The sequence below is a fragment of the Symphalangus syndactylus genome, chromosome 23 (assembly GCF_028878055.3).
Source record: "Symphalangus syndactylus isolate Jambi chromosome 23, NHGRI_mSymSyn1-v2.1_pri, whole genome shotgun sequence".
NCBI lineage: Eukaryota > Metazoa > Chordata > Mammalia > Primates > Hylobatidae > Symphalangus > Symphalangus syndactylus.
In genome coordinates, this window is record NC_072445.2 from 56,283,586 (window position 1) to 56,284,974 (window position 1,389).

The following is a 1,389-nucleotide window of genomic DNA, read 5'->3' on the forward strand; positions in this document are numbered from 1 at the left end:
GTGTAAAGGAGCGGAACGTATGCTGAATCGACTGCCAGGAGACCTGGGCTGTTGCTCCAGCTCCATGATATAGCAGCTGGATTACTTTGCAGGAGTAATGTAACTTCTTTTTTTTTTTTTTTTTGAGACAGAGTCTCACTGTGTTGCCCAGGCTAGAGTGCACTGGTGTAATCTTGGCTCACTGCAACCTCTGCCTTCCAGGTTCAAGTGATTCTCCTGCCTCAGCCTCCCAAGTAGCTGGGAGTACAGAGGTGTGCCACCGTGCCAGGCTAATTTTTTGTATTTTTAGTAGAGATGGGGTTTCACCGTGTTAGCCAGGATGGTCTTGATCTCCTGACCTCATGATCCCCCCACCTTGGCCTCCCAAAGTGCTGGGATTACAGGTGTGAGCCATCACATCGGGCCCATAACTTCTTTGTCTTTCCTGCAAGGAGCTTGGGGAGATCACTTCCAAGGTCTCTATAACCCTAAGAGTCTACAATCGCTGCCTGGCTATTGAATGAAATGGATTCAACCTGTGGAAGTGTCTTCTTGCTAAGTCACTCAAACCAACATGAAAAGTTTTCTGATATACACCATCCTCCCCACCACCAAAAGCAAAGCAAAATAAAATAAAATATATGATATATATGAAAAGTATATTCCTAAGAAAGGACTACATGATTATAGCATGGCTTGAGGTGGGAAGTCAATGAATGAATGTTGAATGATAAATGGATAAGGGTTGATTCCCCTTTTTGCCAAAAATATAATATAATATAATATAATATAATATAATATAGTCATACAAAGTATGTTCTTAGGAAAAGGACTGCATGATCATAACATGACACAATGGGAACATTCAATGGATGAATGTTAAATGAATGGGTGAAGGATTTAAAAGGATTTTTTTAAAAAACATAGAATGCTTCATGAATTTGCATGTCATCTGTGTGCAGGCCCTATGCTAATCCCTGTTTCATTCCAATTTTAGTATACATGGTGCCAAAGCGAGCACTGTAAAAGGATCTTAAGGATTTTTGCTAAGTAATACACCAAGTCTGATTTCTGCCAGTTATCTGTATGATGACATTAATTTGTTTAGCTCTACCTATCCTTTTATTTTTATTTTTTTGACACAGAGTCTTGCTCTGTCACCCAGACTGGAGTGCAGTGGCACAATCTCGACTCACCGTAGCCTCCACCTCCCGGGTTCAAGTGATTCCCCTGCCTCGGCCTCCCGAGTAGCTGGGACTACAAGCACCTGCCACCACACCGGGCGCAAAGTTTTGTATTTTTAGTAGAGACAGGGTTTCGCCATGTTGGCCAGGCTAGTCTCAAACTCCTGACCTCAGGTGATCTGCTCACCTCAGCCTTCCAAAGTGCTGGGATTACAGGTGTGATCTT

General features: G+C 42.7%; 1 non-coding gene across 1 annotated transcript; it reads right to left on the reverse strand.

The window, feature by feature from the left end:
* Positions 1 to 896: 896 nt before the first annotated feature.
* LOC129473930 (U6 spliceosomal RNA) lies at positions 897 to 1,000 on the reverse strand. Its single transcript, XR_008654440.1, has one exon. It is a non-coding gene; the product is annotated as a U6 spliceosomal RNA (small nuclear RNA).
* Between the last annotated feature and the right edge of the window lie 389 nt (positions 1,001 to 1,389).